This window comes from Jaculus jaculus, chromosome 13, assembly GCF_020740685.1.
Source record: "Jaculus jaculus isolate mJacJac1 chromosome 13, mJacJac1.mat.Y.cur, whole genome shotgun sequence".
Classification (NCBI taxonomy): domain Eukaryota; kingdom Metazoa; phylum Chordata; class Mammalia; order Rodentia; family Dipodidae; genus Jaculus; species Jaculus jaculus.
The window spans coordinates 22235728-22259741 of NC_059114.1; the positions used below are offsets into that span (position 1 = coordinate 22235728).

Genomic DNA, 24014 nt, shown 5'->3' on the forward strand with positions numbered 1-24014 from the left:
CTTTCAAATAAATAACACTATTTTAAAAAATCTTGGGCTGGGGATAAACCTTAGCTGTTTAGAATTCTTGCGTAGTACCTACAAAGCCCTGGGTTCAGTCCCACCACTCCATCAACTGAGCATGATGCTCACACCTATAAGCCAAGAACGGGAGTGGCAGAGACAGAAGAATCAGAAGTTCAAGATAACCTTTGAGTGACATGACAAATTCAAAGTTGCCCTAGGCTATATGAGACCTCCTCTTAAAATAACAACTTAAGAAAAAGCTAATTAAATAATAAAACCAGAATGGGAGGGTGATTTGGCTGTGAAATAAGCCACCGCTCATCCTCAGGGCAGACTCTGTTGATCTGACTGGCTGGGCAGTTTAGTCCATCCCACCTCACTGATCCATGCCCATTTCTTATGATACTGCATGTTCTGTCCAGAGATAGGCCATTGCTAATAAAAGAGAACCATTTTTCACTATGCAGAAGGATCCTTATTTGGTAGAGGAGTGGTTGCCACACACTACAACAGTATTCCGACAATCTCTATCTGAGAAACAGAAATAACTCCAGAGCCAGTGTCTGGACTGAAAATTCCAGGCAGCCTGGGATATATAATGAGTTCCCAACTAGGGATGGCCCTATTTCAAAAAATATAAAGTAAGGTCAGACGTAGTGGTGCACACCTTTAATCCCAGCACTAGAGAGGCAGAGGTAGGAGGATGCCATTAGTTCAAGGCCACCCTGAGAATACATAGTGAATTCCAGGTCATCCTGGGCTAGAGTGAGATGCCACCTCAAAGCAACAACAAAATACAAAGTAGGGCTGGAGAGGTTGCTTAGTGGTTAAGGTGCTTGCCTACAAGCCAAAGGATCTCAGTTTGATTCCCCAGGACCCGTGTAAGCCAGATGCGCAGGTGGTACATGGCATCTGGAGTTCATTTGCAGTGGCTGGAAGCCCTGGCATGTCCATTCTCTCTCTTTCTCTCTCATTCTGCCTCTTTCCCTCTCTCAAACAAATAAATAAAAATACAAAGTATATTTGTGTGTGTGTGTACGCGTGCATGCATGTATACAAACATGCCAGAGGCACAAAGTGGCACATGTGTGTCTGGAGTTCATCTGCAGTGGTAAGAGGTCCTGGCACACCCATTCTCCTTCATTCATATTCATATTTCTCTCTTTCTCCAAGTAAGTTAATAAAAACATTTTGGGGGTTAGAGAGGTGGCTTAGTGGTTAAGCATTTACCTGTGAAGCCTAAGGACTTGGGTTTGAGGTTCGATTCCGCAGGACCAACATAAGCCAGATGCATAAGGTGGCACATGCATCTGGAGTTCGTTTGCAGTGGCCTGAGGACCTGGCGTACCCATTCTCTCTCTCTCTCCTTCCCTCCCTCCCTCCCTTTCCCTCTTTCTCTCTGTCTGTTGCTCTCAAATAAATAAAAATAAACAGAAATTTTTTAAATTCTTTAAAAAGTATTTTGAAAAGACTTTAAAGTTGTTTAACATCATTAATAATGGTGGAACTTCAAAACAACACCAAAAACATATGCTACTTAAGCTCATTACTTGGAAAACAAACTTAAAATTCCGACAACAGGGTGATGGAGAGATTGTTCAGTGGTTAAAGATGCTTGCTTGCAAAACCTACCATCCCACGTTCAATTTCCCAGTACCCATATAAAGTCAAACGCACAAAAGGGTGCAAGTGTTGGGAGTTGTCCACACCTCCTTCTGCTCCTCCGCTCCTTCTCCTTTTTCTCCATCTCTCCTTCCAAATAAATAAATAGAGGTGTTTTTTGTTTCTTTTTTCAAGGTAGGGTCTCACTTTAGCTCAGGCTGACCTGGAACTCACTATGTAGTCTCAGGGTGGCCTTGAACTCATGGCGATTCTCCAAGCTCTGCCTCCTGAGTGCTGGGATTAAAGGCATGTGCAACCATGCCCATCCTAAACACACACGTATGCTTTTTTTTTCCTTTTGGCTTTTCAAGGTAGAGTCTCACTTGCTAGCCCAGGCTGACCTGGAATTCACTGTGTGGAATTCACCTACCTTTGCCTCCTGAGTGCTTGGTTTAAAGGGGTGTGTCACCACACCCAGCCTTGTTGAACATATTTTTTATTTATTTGAGACGGAGAGAGGGAAAGAGAGAAAGAATGGGCACTCCACGGCCTCTAGCCACTGCAAAGGAACTCCAGATGTGTGTGCCACGTTGTACATCTGGCTTAAATGGGACCTGGGGAATCGAACCTGGGTCCTTAGGCTTTACAGGCAAGCGTCTTAACTGCTAAGCCTTCTTCTCCAGCCCTGACCATATTTTTTTTAACATGGCTTTACTATGTAAGCAGGCTTACTTAACATTTGATATGTGTCCCTACCTGGCCAGAACTCATGATTCTCCTCCCTGTGCACCCTAGATGCTGGAATTACAGGTGTGTGGGCAAGCAGTGACTCATTTTCTACTTTTTCCTTTTTTCTCCTCTTCTCTCCCCTGTCACCCTTCTCCTGAACTCCCCTCCTTCCCTTCCAGTCCCCATTTTCTTCCTTTCCTTCCCTTTCTTGTCTGTCCACCTACCAGACCCTTCCCTTTTCCAGTTCCTTTCTACTTCCCCTCCTCCTTGCCAACCCTTTTCTTTTTCACTTCTCCCTTCCCTCACCCTTTCCCTCCCCCCACGTCCCCTTCCTTTCTTCTCTTTTTCTCTTCTTACCTTTCCTTTTTCCTTTCATTTCCTTTTTTCATTCCTTCTTCCAGTCCCTTCCTTCCCTCTTTCCTTATACTTTTCTTTCCCCAGCTTGCTTATTTTTTTCTTCCAGAGCTCTCATTCTATGCCCAGGCTGGCGGATGTCTGTATAGCTCATCTGGCTGCAGCTTTTCTACTTCCTGCCTCAATGCCAGAAGTCCAGGAATTTCCTACCATGGGAATTTAAAACCCTTTTTTTTTTTTTTTTTCTATTTTCCCCTTAATCATCCCCGCCATCTGTCCCATTAATGATGTTGAACTTAAGCAAAAGCTGTATCCGCAACCCTGTTTTGACTTTGCTATTGAGACTAGATCTCACTAGGCTGCCCTTCAAATTACTCTGTAGCAAAAGCAGGTCTTGAATTCATGATCCTCCAGCCTCTGTCTTCTACATAGCTAGCCAGAATCACTACACCCGTCCAAACACCCACTTTTTTTGTTTGTTTGTTTTTTTGTTTTCCGAGGTAGGGTCTCACTCTAGCTCTCAGGCAGACCTGGAATTCACTATGTAGTCTCAGGGTGGCCTTGAACTCATGGCAGTCATCCTGTCTTTGCTTTCCAAGTGCTGGGATTAAAGATGTGTGACACTGCTCCCGGCTCACTTTTAATTTTAGTAGGTTTTTTTTAATGCTTTTATCCTAACTTTTTTTTGAAACAGATTAATTATCGCAAAAAAGATGTGCAATTTCTCATGAGTTACATATTCTCTGATGAAAATGTCATTTAGCAAATGTAATCTATGCTGGTATGTAAGAAAATCCAAAGCACCTCACATAAGTCAAGGAACATTAAGTCCAAGATCCATGGTACCATAATGAGACTGAAAAGCCTGCGGCTTGACAACCTGGTTACAGTTGTTAACACACCACCAAGTAGAAATCATTCATGAGCTGGACAGAAACCAGATATCGGCATGTCTTCCTGACAGAGTCCCATAACTTCCTGGTTTTTCCCAACTCCTTGAAACATTCGTCCAATTCCTCCCGTCCTTCCCAGGAAGTGTGGAAGACGCCACCCACTGCGTCCACCGCTGTCCCTGCATCGCCTTGAGACTGGGCAGGGTGCGCTCCTCCGCCCCCAAGGCAGCGGCCAAGGCGGCGCCCCATGCGGGGGGCTGCTGCGGAGGGTGTGGCTCCCCACTGTGCCACTCGCGTTCCCGGACGGTCCTTCTGTCCGTCCATCAGAGTGGCAGCGCTGGGCTGGCCAGTTGATTTTTACTTTGAAAATTGGTATTACATTGTATGGAATATTTTTTGTCCCATCCTCCTCTTCCCCACCCCCATCCCTCCAAGGACTCTTCTCAGTAGGGTTACCGGTATTCACCATGGGGTTGTGGGTTGTGAATGATGAGAGCAGCAGTCAGTCATGGTCTGCAGGTAGAGGAGGGGGCCAATGCCTCTGGATCCTCCTTCCCACCCTGTGACTCTTAAAATTTTTCCACCCCCTTTTCTGCAGTGTACCCTGAGCCTTACTAGGTGTGTCATAAGTCTACATTAGTGTTAAGCTCTCAGCAGTTTGTGGACTTCTGCTTTGATATGTTTTGTGTGTCCTCAGTATCTCTCACCATCTCCCTGGCACAGGATGCCAGGCTTGCTGTGAGAGCAGCACTCATACTTAACTGGGCAATTTCTCTGTGGTTTCATCTGGACCCTGGCTGATGTACAAGAGGTGGCTCATCTCATGATACAGAATAAGCTATCTTTTCTTGTCGTGTTGATGGATGTTGGTTCTCCCTGTTTTCACTGTCTTCTGCAAAAGATTCTTCAATGGAGAGTGAGAGCAGCATGGGTTAAAGGGGATAAACCTAGTTAATTAAGAGATATTTTAGCGGGGTGTGGTGGTGCATACCTTTAATCCCAGCACTCGGGAGGCAGAAGTAGGAGGAGCATCGTGAGTTCAAGGCCACCCTGGACTAGAGCAAAACTCTACCTTGAAAGAGAGAGAGAGAGAGATTGATTGACTTTAATGTGTATAGCCTTTGTTTTCTGGAGTCCATGATCCTTGTCTCCATGGGATTCTGACTTGGTTTCCAGTACCAGTTATGAGTTCCTTCCCATTGGGCAGGTCTCTTATCCAGTCATAGAGCCATTGGTTACCCACATAGGTTGAATACCACTGTTGCACAAGTGTGTACATCTTGTCCAGCTGGCTGATTTTGTATGTAGCTGGATCCCCTGCTTGTTCACAACATTGGTGGCCATCTTCCCCCAGTAGCTCATGTAGCACTTTGCAGCACTATGACAGGTAGCCCTCAGGGAGCTGCTTCTGTCCACATTCCACACAATCTCTCACTGCTCTGTGTCAGCAGCTTGTGGTGTCTTCAGCAGTAGGGTCTTACCTTTTAGTTCTAGTGGGTAGTCAAGTGCTTTGACAGAAGCTGGCCTCATTTGGGGACTTCATAGGTCTCTCTGACCAAGAGTTCATGTGAGGTGCAACCTCTTTCTGGCACTGGAAGTTACAAGACATAGCCCATGGTTTTAGGATTAGGTTTTTGGATTCCTCCTGTACTCTCAGGTTCCCTTCTACGCAGATGACCCCCCTCTCCACTCCTATTGAGGGTTATTTCTTTTAGTTTTGCTATTCAGGAGAAATGTTTCATGATAGCTTTAGTTTTGTGTGTATCTCCCTTCACCCTACCTTTTCCCTCCCCACAAACCATTCCACCCCTATTATTTGTCCCTTGAGTTGTTGGTCAGGTGTGCCCACAACTCAGACTGTTCCAGGATAGAAACCACATGTGAGGGAGAACATGTGGCATTTGTATTTCTATGCTTGTGTGAGTTCACTTAGTGTGACCTATTCCAAGTCCATCCATTCTCCTGCAACTTTGATCAGTTTATTTTTCCTTACCACTGAGTAGAATTTTGTTGTGTATATACCACATCTTCATTAACCATTCATCCGTTGATGGGCATCTGGGCTGATTTCAGATCCTGTTTCTTGTGAATAGAGCAGCTATAAACATCTCCTTGGACATAGGCTGCCTGTGCTTCACTAATAGGGATTGCCATCTGTGTCTGGTTTGATGATTTCTGATTCCAACTATATGCTTGACTGGATTGGCTTGGTGCTGGCATCCTCTGGTTTCTAGGCTTTCTTGTTGAATGCTGAAGAGTTGAATGCTATGCTCTCTTCACTCTGGCAGTGGTTGCAGTGTTTCTGAAGTAGCTCTGCCATCTCTTAGGGAAGTCTGATTCTAAGTGTTGAGAGTATGGACAGAGATCTTGAACTTCTGAGTTACACATCACTTTCCCCTCAGCTGTCAAAGGCAGGGGCAGCTACTTTCCCAAGAAGCTATTTATTCTGTATTAAAATCTTTGAGATTGGGGCTGGAGAGATGGCTTAGCGGTTAAGTCCTTTGTCTGCAAAGCCAAAGGATCCCAGTTCGATTCTTCAAGACCCACATAAGCCAGATGCACCAGTGGGCGCATGCATCTGGAGTTTGTTTGCAGTGGCTGGAGGCCCTGGAATGTGCTCGCTCGCGCGCTCTCTCTCTCTCTCTCAAATAAATACATACAATTTTAAAAGTCTTTGAAATCACTAACTCCATTTAATGAGCTATCCACTTGATTCCTAAGAAACAACTATTTTACTTTCTTTTTGTTTATGTTTTTAAAAAAATTGCTGTGCTCACTTTGGGAGCACATATACTAAAATTGGAGTAATACAGAGAAGATTAGCATGGCCCCTGTGCAAGGATGACATGCAGATTCATGAAGTGTTCCGTATTTCTTTTTAAAAATCCATGTATTTACTTGCAAGTACATAGAGAAGAGAGGCAGACAGAGAGAATAGGCACACTAGGGCTTCCAGCCACTATAGATCTTGTCCATATTCATGAGCCACTTTGTACCTCTGGCTTTACATGCATACTGGGGAGTTGAACTTGGGTCATTAGGCTCTGTAGGCAAGTGCCTTGACCGCTGAGTTACCTCTCCAACACCCCCCCCCCCCCCGCGCGCGCCTTTTATTTTTTTTGGTTTTTCGAGGTAGGGTTTCACTCTAGCCCAGGCTGACCTGGAATTCACTATGTAGTCTCAGGGTGGCCTTGAGCTCTCAGTGATCCTCCTACTTCTGCCTCCCAAGTGCTGGGATTAAAGGTGTGCCACCACACTCTGTGCTCCAACCCATTTTTGAGAATGGACAAAGGAGAAGGTTACCTACTTAGTTCAGCTGGCCTAGCATGCACTGAATAGTTTAGGGCAACTTTCTTACCACCTCAGCCTCCTGAGTGCTGTGATTACAATGTATGCCACCAGCGAATAGTTACTCCATTCATTTTCTTTCTGTTTTCTTTTCCTGTTATTGAAAAAAAAAAGTTTTTGGCACAAGGCTGGATTCTACAGCTCAGACTGGCTTGAAGTCCCATGTGTTCCACATAACCTTGAATTTAAGAAATTCATGCTTCAGGGCTGGAGAGATGGCTTAGTGGTTAAAGTTCTTGCCTGCAAAGCCTAACAACCCAGGTTCAATTTCCCAGTATTCACATATGCCAGATGCACAAGGTGGCACATTTATCTGGATTTTGTTTGCAGTGACTGGAGGCCATGGCATACCCATGCTCTCTCCCTCTCCCTCTCCCTCTCTCAAATTAAAAAAACAAAAAACAAAAAACAAAAAATTCGTGGTTCAGACTACTGAGTGGTCAGATTTCAGATATCTACCCCACATTTTTGTTCTTTAAAAAAATATTTATTTATTTATTTATTTATTTGAGAGAGAAAGAATGAATATGGGTGTAGCAGGGCCGATAGCCACTACAACAAACTCCAGATGTGTGCACCCCCTTGTGCATCTGACTTACATGGTTCCTGGAGAATCAAACCGGGATCCTTTGGCTTTACAGGCAAATGCCTTTAACTGCTAAGCCATCTTTCCGGCCCCGACATTTTTTGTTTGTTTTGTTTTTTTGAGGTAGTGTCTCACTCTAGCTCAGGCTGACCTGGAATTCACTATGTAGTCTTAGGGTGGCCTTAAACTCATGGTGATCCTCCTACCTCTGCCTCCTGAGTGCTGGGATTAAAGGCGTACACCACCTCACCTCACCCAGCTCAAATTTTTAATTTAAAAAGACCCTGTTGAAAATAGTCAAACATGATGTCTACCATATTACTCCAGAGAGGCAGTAAAATCCTCAATCAGTGCACTGGGGTGGAAAGGATGCTGTACCTTCCAAATTTATAACTTAATTCCTACACTAAACAGGAAGCAATATGACCTTTTTTTTTTTGCTTGAGTGTGTGTGAGTGTGTGTGTGTGTGTGTGTGTGTGTGTGTGTGTGTGCTTAGTGATATATGTGTGTGGTGTATGGCCGTACATGTGCCCCTGCCATGCCCCATGCATTAACCTGTGGCAGGTGGGCTCACCTGTGGTGGCTGGAGCTGAATACTTGTTGTCCTACCCCTTCACTCTTCTGTTTATTCTTACTTGAGTCAGAGTTTCTTCTTCTTCTTTTTTTTTTTTTTTTTTTTGAGGTAAGTTGTTTTTTCCCAAGATCCGCTGACTCCAGGGTCACTCTGTTGTCTCAGGCTGGCCTTGAACTCACAGAGATTCTCCTACCTTTACCTCCCGAGTGCTGGAATTAAAGGTGTGCACCACCACGTCCTGCCTTGGCTATTTCTTGTAGCACCTGTGCCAGACCCTGCTCAGGGAAATGGCTGCAGTAGAATCTGGGGAGGGGGGTGATTCTCTACATAGGTGGCCCGCTTCTGATGATGCACTTATCATTTGCTTTTTTACAGAACTACTCAACCATCCCCTGGGGCAATTAAGTCGCTGTGGCTTTCCCAGAGTGGACATCTTCTCCTGGCGATTCTTTCCTCTCCTTAGCAATTCCTGATGGCTGTATCCGACAGACTTGGGAAGATGAGGCGGTAAAGGTCCTAAGCAAAGGCTCACTCTTCATTTCACTGAGTACTGCAGGGAACATGGCAGGGTCTCGGGGGCTGGGGGGACACTCTCAGATTGATGGGATTGGCTACATTCTTGAAACCATCCTGATGTTGGGTCTGCTGTTGAAATAGGAAATACACAGCCATGGTTTCAGTACATTCATGGTAAAATAATGAGTTCTGGTGTCATGAGGCCATGATTTCTAAAGTTGGTCAGCTGAGAACTGTGGCTCTGTACTTGGTTGCTGAAGTCTTAACATGTGGCAGAGCTAAGGAGGTCTGGCTGTATCCTTGACTGTTGCCCTCTCCTGGGGGATAGTAGTTACTCACCCTTCATCAGATGGCATAACTCTTGTGAAACATGATCAGCTTTGTCATATCTGCCCTCTACAATTTTGTGTTCAGGTCTTTAAAGATGGTAGATAGAAATGGGAACATCTCCATGGCTATAAAATACAGTAACACACCCATCTTGCATGTGTACATCTTCCATGGATCTCAGGACTGATGTTGAACTAGTACCCAGGTGATGGAAGTAGGAATTCCCACATGGGTTATTGAGTTCTTCCTCTGACCTCACAGTCGCGCCCATGAAGGACTTGGACTTGGTCAGTATCATTGGCAGTCTGTTTTAAGTCCCTGTTGGCAATGCAGTGGTCACAGTGCTGAGGACCTGGTCAAATCCTATGTGGGCCTCATTCTCTGTAAAGCAGCCATGCTCAGTGATGCTCTGCAGTTGGGTTTGCCCAACAGCCACTTCCACAGTGAGGTCATGTTGACTGCATCAGTGACCCAAATCATGGAGACAGTATTCGAGTGCTGGACTAATCTAATTGTGTCCACCTCTGCGGTCGCCATTTTGAACCTGCCCTCCTCCTTGTCAATATTTTTACTGCCACCAGGGCACCTGTAAGACGACAGAGGGCTATGTTTACCCGGGCACAGCCACCCAGATCTATGGTCTTCATGAGCTTACATTGAGTCCTAAAGGATTCTTCAGTGGAGAAGCTGAACACAGGCCTGGGCCCGCAGTCTTGTCACGCACTGGATATGGTGCAGGTGATCCTAGAAAGAAAAGAATTAAAGATTAAAAAATATAAACTAGGGGCTGGAGAGATGGCTCAGCACTAAAGGCACATGTATGCAATGCCTACTGATCTGGATTTAATTCCCCATTACTCACATAAAGCCAGATGTACAAAGTGAATGATGCACAAGGAGTTCATAGCAACAAGAGGCCCCAGCTTGCCCATTCTCTCTCTCTACCTATATCTCTATATCTATCAAATAAGTGAAAATAGTTTTAAAAAGATATAGAAATTAATTAAAAATGAAAACAAGAAATTTTAAACAAAAATCCTGGCTGTAGTGGCACATGACTTTAATCTCACCATTCAGGAGGCTGAGGTGGGAGTATCACAGTGAGTTCAAGAACCATCTAGGTCACAGAGTCACTTCTGTGTCAGTTTGGGGTTGAGTGAGACCCTACTTGAGAAGAACCAAAAGGAAAGAAAGAAAAAATTAGGAAAAGAAGTCTGGTACTTAAAAGAAGGAAAAGGAGGGGAAGGGGAGGAGGGAGAGGAAAGGGGGAGGAGGAAGAAGAAGAAAAGAAGGCAGAGCTGGGTGTGATGGCACATGCCTTTAATCCCAGAACTCAGGAGACAGGGAGGAGGATTGTCATGAGTTTGAGGCCAGCCTGGGACTCCCATCGTGAATTCCAGGTCAGCCTGGGCTAGATTGAGACCCTACCTCGATAAACCAAAATGGAAAAAGAGAAGGCAGGTGCCATGTCTTGACCTATAATTACCCAGCTCTTGGGGTGGCTGAAGTAGGGGTCACTGCGAGATGTTGGAGGCAAGCCTGGACTATAGTGAGATCTTGACTTAAAAACAAAACTGTGGGCTTCCACCACTCCTGCAGCCCCTAGGGGCCCCTAGCTGATGGCACTCCAAAGCCCCAGGTACAAAGTAGGGTAGGCCAGTGAGGACCCAGAGGGCAGCTAATTCTGGGGAGACTCAAGATCCCTCAGTAAACAGGAAAAGAAAGCCAATTGTGTAGCACGAGATGATCATCTCTGTCACAACTGCCAAGCCCAGGAGACATCACAGAGGAAGTGGCAGATTATATGAGTGCTGCTCTCACAGCCAGCTGACAGCCTTCTTACTGTGCTAACTATAGGTACCGAGGAGACTCTAAACTCAACAAACAAGTCAGAGGCTGCAAGGAGCTCAACACCAAAGAATTAGACTTATAAGAGCCCTAGGGTGTGAAGGGGTATCTTGAGTCATTATCCTTCCCAGTGTGCCTGGATTCTCTCTCTCAGTACTAGCTGCTGGCCATTGTCCTCACATTTTAGTGGGACAGTTTTTTTTTGTTTTTTTCCTACAAGGTACACAGCAACAGTGTTTTTAAAAGACCGTTAATCACCATCCTTGGCCATTTCTTATAGCACCAAAGCCAGTCACTGCTCAGAAGAATGGCTGCAGTTGAATGTGGGGGTGGCCTGCTTCTGCTGACACATGAGCCCCTGTCTCTCTTACAGTAGTTCTCAGTGAATACATTCCTGGGTCAGTCACAGTACTTGATTCTTGTTCCCTTCTCGAGCCCTTCCTGATGGCCGTCCTCCACTACTTGGTCGCAAGAGGATGCAGAGAAGAAGGTCCTAAGCAGAGGCTCTCTCTCGATTTCTTGTGCAGGGAACATGGAAGGCCTGTGAGGGAGGGACGAGCCATCCACAGAGTGATGGGATTGGCTGCAGTCTCGAGGCCAGCCAGATGTTGGTAGGCCTGCTGTTGGAATAGAGTATACACAGCCACTATTTTACTGCATTTATGGTGAAATAAGGAGTGCCTGGGTCATGGAAATCAAACCCTATGCCTGGCATTTTGGCCATGATCTCTGGGTTTTGCCAGCTGAGAACTGTGGCAATACTGTTAGTGGTTGAATTCTTAACATGTTGGCAAAGCCAAGGGTGCCCTGCTTTATCCTTGACTGTGGATCTCTCCCATTGGTTGGCAGTTACTAACAACTTAATCAGATGTTGTAACTCTTGTGAAACAGGATCAGGTTTGTCATACCGTCCCTTTACAATTTTGTGTTCAAGGGTTCATGGTTGGTAGATGAAAATGGGAGGGCCCCAGTGATTATAAAATACAGTAACATGCCTATTTTCCATGTGTCTGTCTCACATGGTTCACAAGCTTGATGGTGAAATCATTCTAAGGGAGCAGAAGGTATAGTACCCACAGAAATTGAGTTCTTCTCCTGGCCTCACTTTTGCACCCATACCAAATCGATGTTTTAAGTCCCTTGACAATGCTGTGGTCATGCAGTGAGTCATAGTACTGAGGACCTGGTCAAATATATGCAGACTTCGTTCTCTGCAAAGCAGCCATACTCAGTAACAATCTGAACAGAGTTTCCCCAACAGCCACTTCCACCATGAGGTAGATGGTATAGACTACATCAGTGACCTGAATCATATTCCTTATTGCAAAGAACTCCACACTAGTGGAGACTTACAGCACACCCTCAAAGGCCCAGGAAGCACTGAGGAGAGAGGGCAGAAAAGTATAAGAGCTCCAGGATGTGAGGGAGTGTTCTGAGTCATGGTACCCCCCACAGAGACTGAGGGGTGCTGTCATGACCCCACAGTGAATACTGATAACACCACTGAGAGGGCCCTCAAGGGCATGGAGGTGGGATTATTTATTGCCACCCCAGACTCTGTGATGTTTACCTTCAACACTGTTGATGCATAGGTATTTATACCGTAGCCAAAGAAGTTTAAAGGAGACGTATTACATGTCACATGACAAACAAAATGGTGCTTTAGATCAAAGAATGGAGAGGGAGACCTCCAGGATGAAGACCCTTCCGTAGTATCCAGGTAGATTTTATAGAAAGATCCAAAGAGGAAGGCTTAAATACCCATTGTTAATGGCACAAGATCTGTCTGGAAGGGTGGAAACCCTTCCTCTTTCCATTGCCACCACTAATGGAGTCACCAAGATAACCCTAGAACAAATTATCTTCAGTGTGGTCTCGAACAGCATTAACTCAGACAGTAGGAGTCACTTAGTCTCCACGGTCTTATAAAGGGCTGTAAAGACTGGGCATAAGAAGGGACCACCACCAAGCGTGGTGCACACGTCTTTAATCCCAGCACTTGGGAGGTAGCTCTGAGTTTGAGACCAACCCGGGACTACAGTGAATTCTATGTCAGCCTGGGTTAGGGTGAGATCCTACCTTGGAAAAAAAAAGGGGGGGACCACAGCCCTCTTCTTGAAAAGCAGAGGAAATGAAACAAACCCTATAGGAACAGACCATCAAGCTGATCTTGCCAACCAAGTTGGCTGCATCTGATGTCTCCTCAACACCCTCCTTAGGATCAGAGAGGCTCCTGGCTAAGATACACACTCTTCCTTCTTGCAAAACTATGTTTGCTTCCTCTTCTGAGGAAGACCACTGGACTTCCCACCTTTTAACCAAAGAATCAATTTTAAGGAGCTTTTAAAAATTATGTATTATGAAAGAGAGAAAATGAGTGTGCCAGGGCCTCTAGCCCCTGCAAACGAACTCCAGATGCATTTTCCACCTTGTGCATCTGGCTTTACATGGGTACTGGTGAATTGAGCCTGGGTCCATAGGCTTTGCAAGTAAGCATCTTACCCATTGAGCCATTTCTCCAGCCCCCAAAGATCAATTTTTAAGGAACTATATACTAGCCATCTCCACCCTCTCCATTCTCGGTTGAAAGGACTCCTTGCACACACTCTGCCTCTACTTGGCAGTTAATCTGTTCTAGTGAGGGAACTTGGTGTTAATTAAAAACCTGAAAAAAAAGAGCTAGGGAGATGGCTCATCAGTTAAAGGCACTTGCTTGCAAAGCCTGGCAGCCTGTGTTCAATTCCCCAGTAGCCACATAAAATCATATGCACAAAGTAGTGTTTGGTGTGGAGTTCTTTGCAGTGGCAAGAGGTCCTGGTTCACCCATGTTCCTTTGCCTTCTATCTATTATTTCTCTCCCAAGTAAAAAATATTTTCCCACATAACTTTATAGGCAAATTCCAAGGTTGTTGATGGCAAAAAAAAAAAAAACCCTAGATGGTAAGACCCTGTTGCTGAAGACCCCATATGCTTGAGCTACAGGTCACTGAGAAATCAAGCTGGAGTTGAGCTGGAAGCCCCCCTCACTGTTGACCAGCTGTCAGGATGCTGGGCAGAGCTATGCAACCTGTGTGGGGAGGACTGTCATCAAGGTCTTAACCAGCAGTTGACTCTGTAAGCTTTGTGGCTGGTCAGCCAGCCAAATGTACCAACAGGTGCAATGGTGGCATGTATGTTATGAGGGAAACCAACTATTCTCTAATGGGATTTGGGTCTCACTCCATGGAAGGGAATTCCTCTTGCCTAGAACTGGAAACCTAATCCAAAGCCTGTATGACTAGGGAAGTCATAATCCCTAATGTGGGGAACTACTACCTGTTGTCTGGCTAAATGGATCTATGCCACCAAATGCCTTCTGAATGCTTGAGTTTATCCCCATATATTAATGTTACTCTCACTTTTGTTTTAGAGAAGCTTCTCTTTTCAGATGGCGGTGACCACTATGAAGGCTCAAAACTCACCAAAGTTCTGAGAAAAAGTGACAGTGAAGTGCTCAGCACTAAGTGAAACATTCCTCCCACACCTTCTGAGGCTCAGGGACCTTTGCGCAAGAGGGGGCGGAAAGAATGTAAGAGCCAAAAGAAGGGGAGGAGTGCTTCCAGACACAAAGTGGTCATGGCATACTTGATCTCACATTGCCTGACACCGCCTACACAACAGCTGCATAACAGGAGGGGAAAGTGAGGAGATAAAGTAGAAGGAGACTACTTGGAAAGAAGAAGGGAGTTGGTGATAGATTGGGAAGGGGGCTGAGGGAGAGTGCTGGGAGGGAATTATGATAATGGTATGTTGTCTATATGGAAGTTGTAACAAAAAGTTTTTTAAAAATTAACATTTTCATGATACCTCTTGTGTACAATAAACTACAAATACAATTACTTTTTAAAACATTCTTTTATTTGATAGAATGGACATGCCAGTGCTTCTGCAGACACACATGCCACCTTTTGCATCTGGCTTATATGGGTACTAGAGAATCAAACTTTGGTCCTTAGGCTTCACAGGCAAGTACCTTAACTGCCAAACCATCTCTCCAACCCCTACAAATAGCATTATTTTTTTTTAATTTTTATTTATTTATTTGAGAGCAACAGACACAGAGAGAAAGACAGATAGAGGGAGAGAGAGAGAATGGGCGCGCCAGGGCTTCCAGCCTCTGCAAACGAACTCCAGACGTGTGCGCCCCTTGTGCATCTGGCTAACGTGGGACCTGGAGAACCGAGCCTCGAACTGGGGTCTTAGGCTTCACAGGCAAGCGCTTAACCGCTAAGCCATCTCTCCAGCCCCAAATAGCATTATTTTTAAGAAACCTAAAAAGACAAGCTCCAACTCAGCTGGAAAGACCCCTGCCAAATCTCCTGATCTCCAAGACATAAGAACTGCCAAGATTGGGTGGGTGCATTACATGAGAGTCAGGACCTATAGAAGACTCAACAAGTAATCCTTAAGAGTTAACCAGGGCTGAGTGTGTTGGTGCATGCCTTTAATCCCAGCACTCGGGAGGCAGAGGTAGGAGGATTGCCGTGAGTTTGAGGCCACCCTGAGACTCCATAGTGAATTCCAGGTCAGTCTGGGCCAGAGTGAGACCCCTACCTCAAAAAAAAAAAAAAAAAAAAAAAGAAACCAGAGTTAACCAGGGTCCCAAATCAGCCCCTGAAGGTAACCCTGACATGGGTCCAACTATGAACTTGATCTTCCCTCAATTCCACTTGTGATCAGGCTGGACTGTCAGTTTCCTTAGGACAAGGCCAAGGTTCTTCTATGCTGGTCATTGAATTAGGGTAGTTTATTAGTGTGACCAAAACACTCTTGTCACAGACCATTAGATTTGATGCTTGTGTTCAGAAAATCAAAGGCAGTTTTCTCAGGCAGAAGTTTGTCCAAAGCCATGTGGGAAGGTGCATACCTTTAGTTCTACTTGGGAGTCTGAGGTAGGAACATCCTTGTGAATAAGAAGCCAGTTTAGGATGCCAGAGTGAGTTCCAAGTCAATCTTGGCTAGAGTGAGGCTTTGCCTAGGAAAGTATGTGTGTATGTGTGTGTGTTAGATAGCTAGAGATGCTAGATAAGTATTCATCTTTGCCCAGAGTCCAGCCCTGGGAAGGGGCCTGTGTGAGAGCTACCTGCCCTCATTTGAATGATGTTTACTGGAACTCAATATCAAAGGGAGATGGCACCCCTTGGCTGAGTAAAAGTCTGAGCCCCCTAAAATGCAAATACAGTTACCTAAGGGTTTTATACCAGTAAAACCCTACATTGCAACCCCTTGTAACTATTTACAGCCTCATCACCTTTGATCAGAAGGCCTGGGTATCATTGAGTGTTTATAGTTAGGAGCAGAACTCTCAGAACCAGACCCCCTGGGATGTCTTGCCTTACAGGTGGTCTTAACACCTCAACTCAGCAGGCAGTAACCCCCAACCCTAGGTCCCTGGCAACCTATAGACTTCACAAGGAATGACCCCAACAGAGGTAAGACCAGCATTAGAGATAGAGACAGGGGTATGGGTTATTGAATGTCTGGGTAGAATTAATAACAGGGAGTGTTGTGCCTGTGCAGTGGGTGACCCAAACCCGTTAGCACTCTTTCCTCTTGGATGGAACACCCATCCAGTGGAGTAAGTTGCATATGACTCTATTCCTCAGCAAGGATGCCTCGGGAACTAACCTTCTGGAGCCTGTCACTCATGTTTCCTGCCACGCACATAGGTCCACTCGAGCCTCCCGTTCTCCATAGGGAGGTGCATCGTACTACCTACCTCACTGACATGGGGTCAGTCTCCTGGCTTGTAGGAGACTTCAAGGCGGGCACCCACATCCTAAATATCTCAAATGCTGTCGGGGCAAACCCTAGCTGCTCTACCCTGCACATTCCTGGAGCTGGTGTCTGGTGGTACTGTGGAATGGGGAGCCCAGACATGACCCTGCTGCCTGGCCAGTGGCTAGCCCCTTCACCCTGCTTTTCCCTTCCTTCCTTCCTTCCCTTTCCTTTTCCTTTTCCCTTTCCTTTACTTCCTTCCCCTCCCCTCCTCGTCCTCTGTTTTTTGGTTTTTCAAGGTAGGGTCTCACTCTGGCCCAGGCTGACCTGGAATTCACTATGTAGTCTTAGGGCCTTCATCCTGCTTTTAATTCTCAACAGGACTCAGCTCAACAATTTAAAAGATCAAAACCAGGGGTTTTCACTCCCATTTACATGAATGTGCTATAGGAGAGCCACTGGGAGTTCCTACTGAATTTGAAGCCAGAAATCAAATAGGTGGTCAATCAATGAGGTGGGTCTCACAACAGGACGCCCTTTCTCCACACTCCCCATGTCCAGGTGTCCGTAAGCAGCCCAGGTCGATCTTGAACATACACCTGGGGCGTGGATGCTGGGGCTGCGCTGTGCAGAGATACAGGCCTCAGTTGCCATAGGGCTCTTGCACAGCTCCTGCTGTGCCCACAGCCCCTCTTGGCAGGAGTTCCAAGTGCCAGTAGCAGGCATGCACCTCTTGCCAGGTCAGGTTTAATCTCCACCAGCCCTGTGCTGCACTGCCCTCTGCAGGCTGGAGGTGATCACAGCACCATGCCAATCTCAAGGCTATAAATAAAAATGTTTATTGACTTAATTACATTTACTGTACTCAGTCAACAAAGGTTCACCAACTACACGAGAAAAAACTACTTTGATGCAGGCTAGTCTGGGAAATCGAATAGCTTTAGATATGATATTGACAGAAAAAAAAGAGGTGTTTGTGTCATGCTGGGACAATGTTATGTTACATGTTTATCACAACACTGCTCAAGATGGTACTCTTACTAAAGTTCCACACATGCGTACCATGGTATGCACATGCCCAACACACAACCCATCATACACACACAAACTTAAAAAAAAAGAAAAGGAGAGCCGGGGGAGGAGGAGGAGGAAGAAGAAGAAGGCTGGAGAGATGGCTTAGCAGTTAAAGTGCTTGCCTGCAAAGCCAAAGGACCCAGGTTCGATTCCCCAGGCCTCATGTAAGCCAGATGCACATAGTGGTGCATGTATCTGGGGATCATTTGCAGTGGCTAGAAGCCCTGGTGTGCCCCTTCATTCTCATTTCTCCCACTCTCTCCATCTCTAACAAATAAATAAAAAATATTTTAAAATATGCCAGGCCTTTAATCCCAGCACTCGGAGGCAGAGGTAGGAGGATCTCCATGAGTTCAAGGCTACCCTGAGACTACATAGTGAATTCCAGGCCAGCCTGAGCTAGAGTAAGATCCTACCTTGAAAAACCAATATATGTATGTAATACATATATAGATATAAATATAGATATAATAAAGTGAATTTCTTTTAAAAAATATTTTTATTTATTTGTTTGAGACAGGGAAAGAGGCAGAGTGAGAGACAGAGAATGGGCACACCAGGGCTTCCAGCCACTGAAAATGAACTCCAGATGCATGCACCACCTTGTGCATCTGGCTTATGTAGGTACTGGGAATTGAATCGAGGTCCTTTGGCTTTGCAAGCAAGTGCCTTAATTGCTAAGCCATCTCTCCAGCCCAAGAAAGTGAATTTCTTAAAAAAGAAGATATTGTGTTCTGGGGAGAGTCTCAAAAAGAGTAAGAGTGTTTTCTGGGACTATCAATGGTCAAAGGAATCTTGATGACCAGCCTGGGCTACAAAGCAAGAGCCACCCTCAAAAACAAATGAATATGTCACCCCCCCTACTCTTCAAAAACTGCTAAGACATGAAAATGAATAATCCCCGCAGATTTGGGAACGCTGTGCCAGGACTCCCTCTTTATGGTTTGTCAGTAACTGTGGCTATTTCCAGAGTATAAATAGGTTAGAGACCAACCACGCATACTGTTGGCATACTGACATGATCTGTGAGATCTTTATACATCTCTAAGGGAGCGGGCAGCAGGGACTGGAGGCCTGGCCTGGACCAGGTCACTGGTCATTGCACTCTGGGTCGCCCCTGACCAAAGTCCCAAAGAAGTGCTCAACAGTGACACCAGCCCAGCCACAATAAGGACCCTGACTGGAAAGGGACCATTCACAACAAAACCTAACTTAACAGGTAGGTGATTAACATGGGATTCATCATCCATCTGCCTTCTAGATGTAAACTATGGCGGCTGAAAGAAGGCGCTCAAACACGCACCTGCATAGAACAGTCACAGATGCATGATTGACACCTGTCGGTGGGTACAAACAACAGTGGTCCTGCACCAGTTGTTTGACCCAGTATGACAAAGACTCACTGTGTACTGGTGCCACAGAGCTCAGCCAGCCACATCTAGGCCCCAGCCCTGGTGTCACCTGACCCCTGCACGGAGCTCCTCCTGTTACCTCCCTTAAGAGCAGAAATTGAAGTCCCAAGTGTGTCCAGTCCCAGCCTGCTCTGACTCAGGCCTAGGTGGGAGATTCTCGGGTCTGGGTGGGATCTACACACATCTATACAGACAGGTGTGTTCTCAGCACAGACATATGAACAGGCTCCTTGAGGAAGCTCACCTGCCCAGTGTTTGTATCAGAGAGCCTGTTGCCCCAGCCCCCTCTCCCCACAGGAAATGTGCCACTTCACCCCTGGCTCAGACAAACCAGAGGACAGCCTTCAACAGGCAGTGTGTGTCACAGATGCAACTGACTTCAGGGACAGTCCATGGTGAATGCACAAGGACCACTACAGTTCTTCCTCATGCTGGGTCACTCATAAGAGAGGGACTTGGGCATGACCTGCCTGAGGGGAGGGGTCTTCAGGTTCTGAGCCGGAGTCTGGTGGGAAGGTACATTTGTGGTGTCAACGCTTACTGGTCCATATTAGCCGGATCCATCCTGTCACAAGGATTAGACACTGCTCCATCTTGCCACACATCCTCCTCCCAGATCCAGACAGTTGCCTCTGCTCACATCCCTGGGACACGTGGGCTGACCAAACAACCTGTACTTAGGGCCAGCCTCACAGGCACTGGGCCTTGCCACAGATCTAAAAAGGACAGATGTCACCATGGGGAGAGTAAACTCAATGCGTGGTAGAGACAGATGACCCCAAAGTATCACTGTGCAACACACCCCTCCCACTCCTGACTCCCTTCACACTGTGAGTTACAGAACTTCAGGTTGCTGTGTATGTATATGTGTCTTTAAAAGTTACAGGCTGAGGGCTGGAGGGATGGCTTAGTGGTTAAGGCACTTGCCTGCAAAGCTAAAGGACCCAGGTTCAACTCCCCAGGACCAGATGCACAAAGGGACACATGCATCTGGAGTTCATTTGTAGTGGTTGGAGGCCCTGGTGTGGCCATTCTTTCTCTCTCTCTCTCTCCACCTACATATTTCTGTATCTCTCTCTCCCTCTCAAATTAATAAATAAAAATAAAGTATCATTTTAAAAAGCGACAGGCTGAGCCAGGCATGGTGGCACATGGCTTTAATCCCAGCATTCAGGAGGCAGAGGTAAGAGAATCCCTGTGAGTTCCAGGCCAGCCTGAGAATACATAGTGAATTCCAGGTTAGTCTGGACAAGAGTGAGACCCTACCTCAAAAAACAAACAAAAAAAAGTGACAAACTGATGGCATCTAACATTCCCATTGGTCCCTCTCAAAAATACTGACTGGGGTCCATCAGAGTCCAAAGTCTACACCCAAGGTCTGTCCTTGTAGCTTGCAGGCCTCCAAACAACCCCTTGCTGAAATGGTGCCTGCCCCGCTGATGTGTGAAGGAGCAAGTGACACACAAAGCCTATGTCCTTCTTTGTGGACACCAGTTTAATAGACAATTATCACAGTCCTGTGCCAGGAAAATGTACTGAGGTGGGCAGAGGGCTTTGGTGTTCCAAAGTTCTTGCCTTGGGTTCAGGGTCTGCCCTCAGAAGGGACACCGTGCTCATCCCAGCCCCTTCTGGCTGGAGTGCTCAATGAGAATTTCCGAGGCGAACCCTCAAGGACTTGCCATCCTCATTCCGCCTGGAGCCAGGCTGCAGGGGCAGGTACGGGAGGTTCCAGCGCCCCTCTCCTCCTGCCAGCCTCTGTGCTCACGCCAGATGGTCCTACTCACCATGGCCTTATGGGAAGGTCAGGGTCCTCATAAACCAGAGAAGACAGCGATGTGTCTGATGCCTGTGAACAACCTTGAACCCCAACATGAGGGGCATAAAGGGGCAGTAGAGAAAAGAGAAGCCAGAAACTTACACAGCAGCTAGACAGCGACCTTGAGTCTCCTCCGCCAGCTCCTGTCCTTGTAACCCTGTCCTGCCCAGAGAGGAAGTAATTCTATTATGCTCAACATGACGGTGTGTTCTTTTTGGTTTTTGAGGTAGGGTCTCACTCTTGTCCAGGCTGACCTGGAATTCACTATGTAGTCTCAGAGTGGCCTTGAACTCACGGCGATCTTCCTACCTCTGCCTCCCGAGTGTTGGGATTAAAGGCGTGCGCCACCACGCCCAGCCGATGGTGTGTTCTTGACAATAAAATTGTATAAAAATGTGAATCGAGACTTGGGATTTTTGGAGGTCATTCCATGTAGATCTTAGCTGACTAATCAAGCTATTTTTCTTGTGATCTCAGTGCCTTGGAAGGCCTTTCCTTTTCCGCTTCAGCCTCAGGTTAGTGGAGCTCATCAATGTCCTCTGGGTGGTCACTTAAAATGCAAGGAGACATGTGACAGGAACACTCGGTGACATGAACTCCACAGGGCATCCTATTGACTGTGATCACCCAGCTGTGCAAGAGCTCTCCCAGGGGTGTCCTCCTGTCACTGTCTCCTCCCCACCCCCATTATCTCCCTTCCTCCTGTCTCATCTCATCCCACCCCAAGTCCTTCACCCTCCTCAGCCTCTGGGAAAGCGAACATCCTGCTGCTGTCTACTTCCACCTCCTCAGCTGCTCCATGAGCAGGAGGCAGTGCTGTTTGTCCTCTGAGGTGCTGGTCGTGTTGACAGGGGTGACTTAACCATCCTGCACTGCCGCGATCCCGCTACATGTCACGTGCCGCACGAGTGCTCATGCTTACAACCTGCCAGTTGGCAACATTAGTAAAACGTACCTGGACTGCCTCTCCTGGTGTTTGCCACTTGCTTCTCACATTTGGGGGACAGTCTGATTTTCCTTAATAGGTACAAAGCAGCAGAGCTTTTAGACTGCCAAGCACCATCCCTGGCCATTTCCTGCAGCACCCATGCCTGCTCCTCAGAGGAATGGCTGGGGGTATTTCTATACACAGATCCCCTTCTGATAACACGTTTGCCTGTCACTCTTAAGAGTACTGCTGAGTGAACCCAGGCCCAGAAAGCCAAGCACCACATGTTCTCCCTCATATGTGGATCCTAGCTACAGATGATTGGGCTTCTGCGTGAGAATGAAAATGCTTAGTAGCAGAGGCCAGTAAGGTAAAAAGGAGACATAAAGGGTAGAGAAAGGAAGGAAGGAAGATACTTAATAGGTTGATATTGTATATATGTAAGTACAATGATTGTAATGGGGAGGTAATATGATGGAGAATGGAATTTCAAATGGGAAAGTGTGGGGGTGGGGAGGGAGGGAATTACCATGGGATATAGTTTATAATCATGGAAAATGTTAATAAAAATTAAAAAAATTATTTAGTTAGTTTATTTATTTGGAAGAGAGAAAGAGGGAGAGAGAGAATAAGCACACCAGGGTCTTGAGCCACTGTAAACAAACTCCAGATGCATGTGCCACCTTATGCATCTGGTTTATATGGGTCCTGGGGAATTGAACCTGGGTCCTTTGGCTTCACAGGTAAATACCTTAACCGCTAAACCATCTTTCCAGCCCTCATCTGGCTTTGTTTAAAAATGTGGACTCTTCAAAGGGGAAAGTGGTCGGGGGGAGAGGGAATTACCATGGGATATTTTTTTATAATCATGGAAAATGCTAATAAAAATTTTTTTGAAAAAAAAAAAGAGTACTGCTGAGTGAACACACACCTGGGCCAATCACAGGGAGTTATGGTATGCCAGAATGGACATCTTCTCCATGGCCATTCTTTTCCCCTCCTTGAGTCATTCCAGATGGCCGTCGTCTACCACTTGGTCTCAGAAGGATGAGGAGGTGAAAGTTCTAAGTAGAGGTTCACTCTTCACTTGAGAGGCACAGGGAATTGGGATTGGCTGTGACCATCCCTATGTGGGTCCTGCTGTTGGAATAGCATATAAACAGCTATTTCATAAACATAATGCCATTGCAATGATGGCTCAATATGGACTCTTGGATATCACTGGGTCAAAACCTATTGCAGAGCCGGGCATGGTGGTGCACACCCTTAATCCCAGCACTCGGGAGCCAGAGGTAGGAGGATCACTGCATGTTCAAGGCCACCCTGAGACTGCATAATGAATTCCAGATCAGCCTGGGCACCAGCATGACCCTACCTCAAAAAACTAAAACAAACCAAAAAACCCTATTGCAGGCATGATAGCCACAATGTCTGGGGAGTCTGGACACCTGGGAACTGCGCCACTGCAATGCGTGGCTGAATTCTTGCAGTGCTGGTGAAGCCAACGGTGCCCCGCTATAGCCTACACTGTGGATCTCTCCTGTGGGTTGGTAGTAACAACTGAATAAAATAATGTAACTTAGGTGATATGTGATCAGGGATGTTGTATCTGCCCCCTATAATTCAGTTTCCAAGGTCTTCCATGTTGGTTGCTAAAAATGGCAGGGTCCCAGTGACAACAGAATAAAGTAAGACACCCATGGTCTATGTGTCTGTCTTACATGGGTTGCAGCCCTGATGTTGGTATGTCTCAGGGGACAGAAGTAGGAGTTTCCACAGATGTTTTCAAGCTCTTCCCTTGGCTTCACTTCTGAAGCAAGTCCAAAGTTGATTACTTGGACTTTGCTGCTGTTACCGTCCATATAAGGTCGTCCGGTTCCAAGTCCCGTAGACGATACCTTGGTTGTGACGGTAAACAATTGTACTGAGGAGCTGGAGAAATATTGTGGAGCATCCATAGTTGGTGTTGCAGTCAGGTTCACATTGCAGAAATCATCCAACCAAGAGCAGCTTGTGAGAAAAAAAAAAGGGGGGTTATTTTGGCTTACAGGCTTGAGGGGAAGCTCCATGATGGCAGGGAAAAGTGATGGCATGAGCAGAAGGTGGACATCACCTCCTCGTCAACACCGAGTGGACAACTGTAACGGGAGAGTGTGCCAAACACTGGCAAAGAGAAGCTGCTATAAGCCTATAAACCCGCCCCCAACAATACACCACCTCCAGGAGGCGTTAATTCCCAA

General features: G+C 46.3%; 1 non-coding gene across 1 annotated transcript; it reads left to right on the forward strand.

The window, feature by feature from the left end:
- The first annotated feature begins 6353 nt into the window (after nt 1–6353).
- On the forward strand, nt 6354–6460 carry LOC123454270. Its single transcript, XR_006633255.1, has one exon. It is a non-coding gene; the product is annotated as a U6 spliceosomal RNA (small nuclear RNA).
- The last annotated feature ends 17554 nt before the right edge of the window (nt 6461–24014 follow it).